We start from the raw sequence: 11,846 nt of genomic DNA, 5'->3' as shown, positions 1-11,846 counted from the left end.
ATGTCATGATGAATGGACTAAAAGAAATGACCTAATATGATTTGGAAAAACGTCTGGTTCCATTGACTTACATTAAAGTAAAGTAGGTTTTTTCCTTCTCCTGTAAAGTTACCATTGTGGAGATACGAGGTTTTCTTCCCACTACAGCGATGTGGAGCTGTGCAAAGGAGGATGTAACATACTATGACATATTAACAGCTTAGCAGAGCCTTGCATATATGAGCATATCAGTCACTGAGGTAGCAGCCAGAACAGCAATGGTATACAGTGTTTGGTTGATACAGTAATTCTAGCAGCTAACATTGTTAAAGTGAAGTAAAATGTGCAAAAATGAAAAGTTAGATATTGTTGCGGAGATATGCAAAAATGCAAGTATTTAGATCTACAGTCATATCAAACGAAGTATTTCAGTGAAATGCAGTAATTATATTTAAATGCAGTGCTGCAGACATAATTTAGAACTACAAGAAGTGGGGAGTGAGTTATTCTGTGGTAATACTCCATACTCCATACTCAATGGAAAACTATCCAATCAGGATTGTTCTCTCTCTGGTATCTAGGTAGATACAGCCAAGTGAGCTTTCCTATTGGTTTGGACTTCAGGAGCTGGACTGAAGGCCTTGCATGTTAGATTAACTAGCAACATAATTAGGAAGTGACAGAGGAACCAACTAATCATGCTTTGATTTACAATGGGTGGAAACAATTTGGTGAGAAAAATGTCCCTTCTGGAAGGTCTAGATATGCCACTGACTGTGAATATGATAGTGTAAGCAGTGTTCCGGTTAGTTGTTAGGAATGGTAAACAGCGGCAGCAGCTCTATGCAGAATTCTTTACTGGAAGAGTCACTGTAAAACTGATACATACAAGCTCAGATATATGATAATGTCTGTTACAAGCTTCAAATATCTATATTTCATCTGTAACATCAAAAAAAAAACAGCATGTGCACCAGAAGTGCTAACACAGTATCAGAAATGCCATAGGGCCACCAGCAGAAATGAGGTGTTTTTTTTTTTTTTACTTAAGTTTGACCTTTGAGGCTGAAACTGAGGACCACGTCACACTTCACCTTTCATTTAATAACATTCACATAATGTTAAATTAGTTATTCGCTCATTTAGCTGGCCATTCTCAAGCTTTTCTGTAAAATTTAAAATGTTAATGTTATCGTGCCTGTTCCACTACAGGGTGAATATATTCAGGGCATTTTTAAATATAATCTCGAAACATAGCATCATAATTTAATTGAATCAAGGTGACATTTGGGATTTTATGATCCAAACCCCGATGTTGTGAGTTCAGAGTTTCACACGAATGTTCAAAAGTTTAAATTGACATTTTTTGTGTTAATAATTGTTATTCTGTGATAACTTATACAGCGTAGATTGAAATGTTATAAGCTATTCACCTAAACAATACATAATAGCTTATTTACAATTTAAAGAATTTTGAAAAAAAAATTGTTAAAATTTAAAATTAAGTTAATAATAAACTTTAAAATGTTGTTTTTGTCAGAAAAAAATAACTGAAAAGCTTTTTTGTCACCATTTTTCAAATTTGAGGCTTTCTGGATTTTAATTGCTGTTATTTGCGATGCTGTTCAGCTTTCTCAGTTATTATACAACCATCAAAAATGAAAAATGTCTTGATTTTTACAGCTTCGTACAAACATTGTTTTACTTCGCACTCACATTGTTTAGCATTCTTAGCGAAAAGTACTTCGTATGCCAAAAAAGAGGTTCCTTGACAATAGCAGAACCCTTTTTTGATTCTGTACTGAGCCATTTTTGCATAGATTCTTTAAAGAACCATGTTCATCATGTTCTCCATCATAGAAAAGAACCCTTTAGCCATGCAGAAAACTGTTTAAGCATTCAAATGTTTCTTTAAGTTGTCATGTTCTATATAGAACTTTACTAAAAGGCCCCTTTTTAAGAGTGTAGCTGATATACAGTGCTGTGCAAACATCTTTATGCAAGTAAATAAACAGTTTAAAACCATTAATCTGGACAATAACTATAGCCACTATATAACATCAATGAAGTAATAAGTAACATGAATTTCAAAGCTTGGGTCACAGCGTCTCCTCCATGCTCCCAGTCATTTTTTAACTTCCACCAGAATTGAACAAATTCTGGATTTGAATTGCTATTTCAAGTTAATTTGCAAAGCTATAAAGCTTTCTCAACTATTACAGATTCACCTACAGCTTTGTTCACAATCAAAAATGCCTTTATTTTTACAGCTTGGTACAAATTGTGAGGCCTGTAGAATATTAGCATCATATTTCAGTCATTCTATGGATGCATCTGCACTGAAATTGGTTTGATATCATTGTAAACAGTGATTCCAAACCTTCCCTCATATGCTGTCCATTGTGATTCAGACCTACATCACAGACAGATGAAAGCAGACATGCCCATACTCTAAAACTCTGTTAGCAATCGCTATCAACCACCAAACCGGCACCAGCAGGATTCCTTCAGAATCATTACCCACAAACAGTTCATTATTTCAGCTAGCATCGCTAACAACTACTGCCGGGCTCTCTTTCTGCTCTCCTCCTCTCCGTCTCTCTCTCCCTCCAGGCGAGCTCGTTTCTCCTTCCAGTTATATTTCAGGAAACAGACTGATCATATTGTTTAAGGAAGGGAGGGAAGCAGAACGACAGAAAGAGCTCTTTCCATCCCTGCCAGGCCCCATAGCCGCTTGTTAGCGAGTGGTTGGTCCGCCTGGCTGGAGCGAAATGCTAACCGCTGTTTGGCTTTCGCTGTGCCCAGCTTGCTTTACCTTAGCCAAATAAAACCTTTAGTGCCGCTATTTACCCCTGTTAAACTGGGCCTGTGAATCGCTCTCCCGTGGTGTTTGGAGAGAGAGAGGGAGGGAGATCATGAAAATGGGGAGAACAAACAGGAGAGCGAGGGGAGAATTCACGAGACTGTGTGAACTGGCTTTAATTGAAAATGGGAGAACGCTGACAGAGGGATGGGACCCACAGAAAGGCAGATTCTGGTTTGGCTTGCTGTTTATAGCATTTGATTGTTAATTAATTTTGGATCAGTGCTCAGGAATGAAATAAAAAAGCTGAGCAGAACCACTAATGTGGTCCCAACACCAACATGTCGTTCCTAAACTAGTTTATTTTATACACACTGTATGCAAGTGCTGGCCTGAATAACTTAAATATGCAAGTATTTGTTTATGTTGGTATATGTTTACTTAGTGTTTGGAAGCTTTTTGGTGGCTTATTTACCATCATAAAAACAGTAGGAAATGGCAGTGACTTAACCATGGACGTGACATTAAGCCCTATTCGGGCTGGATTAGTATTACCTGGGGACGTGTCATATTTTGAGTGATTACCAATGAGGTCCATGATTTTAATCCAGTACGAATCTGCCATGTCTGTAGTTTTTACAGTCTGATCAGTCATAATTCCAGAGTGAATCACCTCCTATAATTCTCCAAACTCAGAGCTCCTCAGTAACAGCAGCCCTGCTCGAATCAGCATCTCAGTGATATAATCACAAAACCAGGTTTTAGAAAATGAACAAGGCTGAACTCGGCTTCCTATTTGCCAGCTTCTTGTTTACATTTTCCCGTTCCACCTTAAACGTAAACAGTACCTGCTGCACCGTTTAAGGTGGAACAAGAAAATCTGAGTAAGAAGCCGACTTCAGCTTTGTAGAAATGGTGCCTCCCTTTATTTTCTGTTTTTGTGACCCGAAGACGAGGCTAACAGCAAAAAGGAGCTTGATTTGACCCTTAAACCTCAAGTTCATGCCGAGACTGAAATCTACAGCATGTTTAGTGCTGAATTACAAAGAAAAGAAAAATGAAATATCTTGAAACCTCTTCTTGCAAGGCAGTATGTTTTCTGTCTTGCTGGGGGACATTTGGTAAGCTAAATGAGCCCACTTTACCAGCCTAATGCTAGTCTATGTGCTTTTTCGCTACCCAGTGTGTTACGGTGTGGAAGTGTGATGCCTGTCGCCTGATGCTCAGTGAGATGATCTTTGAAATTTGGCTGTTTTGTGTAATTTGGGGAAATTACAGAGATCCTGTACAAATCAGCCAGTCAGTTCACGCATAGATCACATTACCAACCTCTGCTAAAACTAATCCTACTCAAATAGGGCTTTAGGCTATACAAATCACGTCATACTCAGGTGATGTTAACTAAGGTCTGTACACAACAGTGTCCGCTTTTTCTTTGAATGACTAAAACAAGAGAAGTTAGTGAAAGGAATTAAAGTGACAATGTTTACATATAAATACATATTAATTTCACTGTTGAAGGACATTCAGGTGAAGATGTTGAGCATCTTCAGTCATTCGTTTAGCCGCCATGGATATGAGAGATAGAGATAAACAAAGATAGCAGGCCAGCACATCTGACTGCACATCTTAATGAAAGAATTAAGTTAACATTGTTTCTACACTCATTGTCCATTTTATCAGCTCCACTTACTATATAGGTGCACTTTGTAGTTCTACAGTTACAGACTGTAGTCCATCTGTTTCTCTGATACTTTGTTAGCCCCCTTTTACCCTGTTCTTCAGTGGTCAGGACCCCCATGGACCCTCACAGAGCAGGTGTTATTTGGGTGGTGGATCATTCTCAGCACTGCAGTGACACTGACGTGGTGGTGGTATGTTACTGTGTGGTACAAGTGGATCAGACACAACAGTGCTGCTAGAGTTTTTAAACACTGTGTCCACTCACTGTCCACTCTATTAGACACTCCTACCTTGTCAGTCCCCCTTGTCGATGTAAAGTCAGAGACGATAGCTCATCTGCTGCTGCACAGTATGTGTTGGTCATCCTCTAGTCCTTCATCAGTGGTCACAGGACGCTGCCCACAGGACGCTGTAGGCTGGATGTTTTTGGTTGGTGGACTATTCTCAGTCCAGCAGTGACACTGAGCTGTTTAAAAACTCCAGCAGCACTGCTGTGGCTGATCCACTCACACCAGCACAACACACACTAACACACCACCACCACGTCAGTGTTACTGCAGTGCTGAGAATGATCCACCACCCAAATAGTACCTGCTCTGTGAGGGTCCATGGGGGTCCTGACCACTGAAGAACAGGGTAAAAGGGGGCTAACAAAGTATCAGAGAAACAGATGGACTACAGTCTGTAACTGTAGAACTACAAAGTGCACCTATATAGTAAGTGGAGCTGATAAAATGGACAATGAGCGTAGAAACAAGGAGGTGGTCATAATGTTATGCCTGATCGGTGTATAATATGTACAAAAGTTAAAGTGAGTCTCTTAGGAGCAAACAGTGATGTTCAGCTGACAGTTTATCGTCTGGTTGCATTTAATAGACACAGATTTCAACTCTGGACTTTTCACTGAGTCATTATGAAGCCACAGTCTCATGTCTGCTGAACCTCTGAGCTGTTTATGCTTGTAGCATTGCTGTTCTAGTCATAATTTCATCTTCACTCAGCTGTACTGACAGCTGCAAATGGCACATTGTCCCAGAAATGCCAGAGATGTTTAAATAGACAAAATAATAATTTCAAAATAAGCACACTTTCTTTGACTTTGGTAAAATGGTGATAAATGACACAACTGAACATTTGAGCCATAATCGTGAAACGCAGTGGTCAAGTGAAAAATAAGGTGGATATGGAGGAAAAGTATGGAAAGTTGGGGTGAGTAGAGGAGGATGGGCTGTGAATGGGCTCAAATGTGAATGACACCCCACCCAAAAACCCACACGACCCACCTGATGTCATCGTCCATTGCAATGTTTCCCAGTAGACATTGTCATATGCCAGTTAGGTGGACATCACCCATTCCTAGAGGAATATGAACTTGGCTCCATTCAGTAAACCAGCAAAATTGATGTCACATCACTAAATAAAGAATGTAAAAGACGTCTTGAGCCGACTTCTGTATCATGTAGCTAAGCAAATATCCAGTCTGCCTTTTCAGAACATCTGTCTCCTTATCTGACATAATGTTACAGAACATGTCTTCTTATCTGACACAACCTTACAGCACGTCTGTCTCTCAGCATCTTTAGGATGTCCATCATAAGAAGGGACGTATAAACGTATAAAACTATCTCTCTAAACCAAAACTCAAAGACCTAAAGTAGTATTGAATATGACTGCTGACTCCAGATTTCCTTTGCAGTGAGACCTGGTCTGTCAAGCGTTGTTAGATCTCAGGGAGGGACATGTTGAGAGTCTGGAGGTCAAAGACTTAATTGGCATGCAGGTGCGTAGTTCTAAACCAGGGTGTAGAGGTACTGTGGAGCTGAGCCCTTCAAAGCCAGGAATGTGAGAACCACAGCTTTGTATCTGATTCTTGGTTTCATGGAGAGCCAGTCATATGAGATCAGGAGAGCAGTCACGTGGGAGAACTTCAGAAGGTTGTGGACCAGGCGATGCAGAGCGTTCTGAATACACTGTAGAAGAGAAATGGCATATGGAGGAAGCTCTGTATGGAGGAAATTGCAATAGCCTGGAAATGACTGCTAGAAATGAAGCTGCTTGTTGAGGAACATGCTGATGTTTTTAGCCATGCATGATGGATGGATAGAGAAGAACATTTGAGAGAACGGTGGATGACAAAGAAAACAAATGGATCCTTCATTAAATTAAGGCTCATCTCTCACTTGAAGCCCAGGGAACCAAACTGAAGGTCTTTTTTTGGACATACTATGAGAAGAACCAATTCAATGGAAAAGAAAGTGTAACTGTAGCAGACGGAACCAGATGCACGCAGACGAGGCTAGTTTTAAGAGCTTTATTAACAAAGGGGGGATCCAAAAACACACACAAACACAAAAATCAGGTCAAAACCGGAAAACAGGTCATACACAGAAACAGACAAAACAGATAAAGCCTCGGTATGCACAGCAAACGGTGATGATACTTTGCAATGAGCTGATACAGACAGGTAAAATACATATGAGAACAGGTGGACATGATTAGAAGTCCGGAGAGGCTGAACGGTGATAGGTGGATCTGGAGTCCTGAGTCACGTGAGGGAGCAAGGGGTTCTGGGAAATGCAGTCCAAGGTGGCTGAGACGGCTGTAGCTCCAGCTGGGCCGGAGGGAGGCATGACAGACAGTTATGATCATTGAAGGTAGTAGAGAAAGAGGACGACAAGATTGAAGGAGAAAATCAGAGGAACCATAAACGAGCCATTAAGAAGCCTGAAGATCCAAACAGAAGGCAGGATGTTCTGGAGAAGCATTATCTATGTGGTCTCCAGCGGTCAGACTCTGCTTGACTCTGCTTAACAAAGAAAAATAGGTAGGTGTATCTAATAAACTGACAACCCAGTCGCTTGCTGGTGACTTTGCCCATAAAGGAGATCTTCCATCACACAGTAAATCTGTTTGTTTGGTGCTCAGAGTCTGAATTCCGAATGTGGTTAAAGAGGGTGGAGCAGACAGAGAGGCAAATATTGTCTGGTTTGGCACGGTTTCTGTCTGGAGGGCTGGGCAGACCAGGCAACCTTGATTCGTCCTGCACCTGCCTTGAACCTGGGCATGGCCCTCATCCAGAGAGACCTTTATACCTGGTAAAATCTGGCCAGCTTCAGATTTTCTGAGCCACATGTGGTCAAGTCTCCGCAGGGCTCTGGCTGAGAGGACGGATCAAATGAAGGCCATGTCTGGATTTTAGTGTAATGTCATAACAATTAATATCCTGTTTGCATGGTGGTGATTGTGCTGATGTACTTTACTGGTGTAGATTTCTAGTGGATTTTTCTACTGGAATTTTCCTCTAATAAGCCTTAAGGGAGAATGGGGTTGGTTGGCACAGGTTTCACTCTTTGTCATAGACCTTATGTCATACAGAATAACCCAACTCTTAGAATTACCCAACTAGCAGCAAAAGAAAGCTGAACATATAAAAACAAACAGTATCTCCAAAGTATTTCCTAGAAGTAATGATTTCATGACTAAATTCATGTTATAACCCACATGGGGTTGGTTGGCACAGTGATTCAAAGAATGAAACAATAAATAGAAATAATCAGAGCCTTTAATTTAAACCACCACAAAGATGTACAAGGTTTTTATTTTATTTGCCTAAATTTTGTCTTTTTTATTCAGTGAATCAAACATTTTGTGGAAATAAACTAATAATATAACAGTTAATTAATTTTCAATAATAAAATTAGCATCTTTATAATTTGGATTCAACGTTTGTTCTTGAGTCATCTTCATCTTATATAGAGGTAAAAACAACTTGTGTACAGATTTTATGTCAATTTAATATAAACAGTGAAATAGAGCAGTGCTGCATACACGTTTTTGACACTAGCTCTAAACTTGACCAGCCTGGCACATGTGCCAACCAGCCACCAAATCAATGTGCCAACCAACCCCTGCCCACATCAGGGCACAACTTTTGTACTAACTGATGGCTTTCAAATCATGCTGATTTCCATTTCTATAGAATAAAATTTAAAAAAGTGTAATGTTGGCATAGAGTAAGACAACAACATTTACAACATTTACGTCCCTCTTTCAGAGGGTGCACACCCTCTATGAGCCCCCTGGTGTGGTCACCATCACGGCGACACCACACGAGCGTTCTGAGGCCAGTGCCAGCCAGCAGCGTCGCCACAGACATTTCTAAAAGGCTTTTGTTGTTGTACCACATAGAAATAAAACAAATTGTAGCATAGACAAAATAGATTCCAGGGGGCAAATAGTTCCCTTTACTGACCCAGAAGGTACCACTGTGCCAACCAACCCCATTCTCACCTACCATTATAGTCAGTTGCCCATAATATTTTGGTATATGTAGAATAAAAGGTTTCAGCGTTTAAAATGGTGGTTTATTATGAGAGATTAATTACACCCTACATTCCTCAGTTGATCTGAGTGCCACAGTGAAGGATGGTTAGTATGCTGTCGTGTTCAGTAGCCGCGCTCGTATTTACAGAGGGACGTGCTCGCTGTTTGCTCTGACGCGAGTGCCAGCATTCAGCGCCATCTGGCTTTACCCAGCATGCTCTTGGGGATATGAGAAGGAGGATTGTGTGTGCCTTCCCTGAGGTTGTGGGTGTCTCATGGCTTGATGCGTCTCAGGTGTTCAAAGGCTCAGAAGCGTCAAGGCGCACGTGGCGTCTTGGGAATTCAAAGGTGCACGTTCGGAAGCCAACAGAGGGATGATGTACCACAACATGGCCCCGGGGAAATGAACAGAGGGCAATGCAATACGAGGGCAATGCAATGTGCTGCAGAGCAATAGAGATGCTAGGTGAAATATGGATTCATTATGGCTGGCAGCGCCGGGGATCCAATCCGATCGGAAAGCCGTGTGGATAGCGGCGGTGGCAGCGTGCCAGCCTCACACTGAAGTTTATTAAAGGGAAGCCTTTGCATGTCGGTTAGAGATTTGCAGGACTGGGCGTGTGAACGTTAATCAAACTTCTCAAACCTCTGCAGCTCAGAAAGCCAAGGGCCTTCTCCGTATCTTAACTCTGACAGAAACGAGTAGAACATCTAAGAACTCTGAAATAAGTGCTGGACGGTGTTGATAAAGTTTAACCCTCCTGATATGTTTCAAGTAAAACTGACCTGTTTCAAAGTTTAAAAATACAGGGAGAAGGGTTTTAATCATTTTTATAGCAGGAAAACTTTTCCGCTGGACTTATGGCTCATTAATGTGATTTGAATTGAAAAGGTCAAAACAGAAGAGATGTTTTGTTTGTATTGATCAGCATCCCCCCATGACAGAAAATATGTCAGAAATGTTGAAGTCCAATAAGAATAAATAAAATGAATGAGTTGAATGTCTAGTTTGAAACTGTTTTTTTCAAAAGGGAAATATCTGTAATAGGTGGAACCTTGATTACACTAAATATTAATAAAATTGATATTAATTGAGCTAAAGATAATGTTTATAAACCGATGGTACAGCTGTTCCTTATAGTTGAAAATAACAGGAATGTTAAAATAATAGTGTTTTTCCAAATAGACTGATTGTAAAAGTTTAGAATGACTATTTTCAGAAAATAAAAGAGCAGTTTGGTTGTAGATACATGTATAAATGCTAAATGCATCAAAAACGACCTGCCTCATATTCCAAACGCGGTGACCAAATCTCACTGAACGTAGTAATTTTGCGACAAGAAAGGATAATAAACAGATTATTGTAGTTTGTTGTTTAATAACATGTCATTTTTACCATGTCATAACTCCTCATTATTCCCAAAATACTTTAAATCGTGAGCAAACTGTCGGCTTACATTTTTGGAGTAGTTTATAACATTTCATTCTACCCTGTATACATTTTTATTTAATATTAAATTCAAAATTATATAAAATTGTATATTATAAGTGTAAAGATTGCATTAATAATGTTATTGAGCTCCTTCCTTAGCACCAGGACTCTGACATTGCTTGACACTCTTAGCAAAAAGAGGTTCTATGACATCAAAACCCTTTTTGATGCTATACTGAACCATTTTTGCATAGATTCATTGGAGAACCGTGTTCATCATTTTCTCCATCATAGCCGTTTAAGCATTCAAATGCTTCTCATGACTCTATATGGAACTGAAATACCTTAAAGAACCATATTTTAGAGGGTGTAGCTGACATTATTTGACAGTGCTGTGCAACAGTCTTACGACTTGCATATGAACTGGTGGATTCATGTGTCCGTCTACATTCTGTGTGAAACTGACCGATGGGCACTCACTAAGGACTGACCATCACGCCGGAAACACTTCATTCTTCATTCAGTCCACATCGGAGACTCGTGTGAAATGGCGTGCAGAGAGTTTACAGCTGCTGAAGCTGCTGCAGCGGTTTTGGAAAGTAGTGATGAAGATAACGGAGCATTTAGATATGAAACATATGAGGATCATGATACATGAAGGAGAATTTAAGTAGATATGAACAAATCGAGGAAATACCCTTTAGACCACAGAGGGATAATAAACAACAAGCCACAAGAAAGACAGAAAAACAACAGTTGACTCAGCACGTCACAAACCGGTCAGCTATCGCCAGCGGACAACACAGGAGACTAAATTACTGCACCTCATGGTTCCCTTCATGTTGTTTTAGTTTACACTAGAGAGAGACAGAGAGAGAGAGGGAGAGAGAGAGAGGGAGAGATGGAGTAGAGAGCTGTGCAGTGAGTCTAAGAGACTGAATTCTCCTCGGAGCAGGAGGCCGGAGTGTAAGTACTGCATGGTGCATTCTCAAACCCTCATAAAGGCGTCCAGGCAGTGAATATATGAGTGTGTTTGGGAGGACGGAATGTGTGGGAATTACGCATACTGGGAGAGATTAAAACGAGTTTTATAAATGGGGTGCCTACCGCAGGGTACAGGGGGTCATTAATAACCTCCGTCTGATGGGAGAAAGAGAGAATAGAGGGAGAGAGAGAGTGGTGTAGGGATATCATAGAGGCTCAATGATGCTATAAAGAATTTTACTTCTTTTCTCTTTCTCTCTGCTTCAGGAAGGCTCAGCACAAACTGCCTTTTTGTGGCTCTAATGTGCACAGTGTGTCTGAAATTAACATTCAGCTAATGAAGGCTGTAGTTAGTAATGGGCAGTATACCAGTTTATCCAGGATACCAGTTTAAATTCTACCTCAGCTGTGAGTTTTATCACTGTTATGTTGGTACGCCACAAACAAGTGCAGATATTATGGTGTACAAATAGTGCAAATCGTGCTGTTGTCAACTCGTTTAGCTGAATGTCTGAGTCAGGGATGTTTCCATCATGTTTCAAATGAAAACACAGATCACCTCCAACTGACCCACCAGCAGGTCCTGGCCATAAGCTTAATACTACTACTACTACTACTAATAATAATAATAATAATTTTATT

The 11,846-nt window shown here is 40.4% G+C and overlaps 1 protein-coding gene across 1 annotated transcript in view; it reads left to right on the top strand.

The window, feature by feature from the left end:
• ptprt (protein tyrosine phosphatase receptor type T) overlaps window positions 1-11,846 on the top strand; it is a 464,808-nt gene that overhangs the window by 142,114 nt on the left and 310,848 nt on the right. The window lies entirely within an intron of this gene.

The sequence above is a fragment of the Colossoma macropomum genome, unplaced genomic scaffold, assembly GCF_904425465.1.
Source record: "Colossoma macropomum unplaced genomic scaffold, Colossoma_macropomum, whole genome shotgun sequence".
Lineage (NCBI taxonomy): Eukaryota > Metazoa > Chordata > Actinopteri > Characiformes > Serrasalmidae > Colossoma > Colossoma macropomum.
The sequence above is the reverse complement of the archived record's forward strand: the minus strand, read 5'-3'. Positions and strand labels throughout refer to the sequence as shown.